Genomic DNA, 346 nt, shown 5'->3' with positions numbered 1-346 from the left:
CTTATTCGCAATCAATCACCGACGAAAACGTTGCAAACATTTGTTACGAGGAATCTATTACTGCCAAAGAGGTTTACAAACTGCCGGATTTTTGCTATCGAAAGCTCATTATCCCTTAAAACATGTAGGTTCTTGTGCCTCTGACATTTCTGTGTTACATCATTCACTAATGGTTGTTATGTCTGTCTCACATTGCGACTTGAATGATAATTCTGTTGGATTTAGCAGAATTCACGGTTGTTATTGAATGGTTTCGGTTGCAAAATAAGATGTGCTCTTTAGTGTTGTTGAAAGGAAGTCTGTTATACGACAAAGCAGGTTACAAGGTTCTACCATTATAAATAAA

The sequence above is a fragment of the Penaeus monodon genome, chromosome 31 (genome assembly GCF_015228065.2).
Source record: "Penaeus monodon isolate SGIC_2016 chromosome 31, NSTDA_Pmon_1, whole genome shotgun sequence".
Taxonomy (NCBI): Eukaryota; Metazoa; Arthropoda; class Malacostraca; order Decapoda; family Penaeidae; genus Penaeus; species Penaeus monodon.
Note: the sequence above shows the minus strand (reverse complement) of the source record.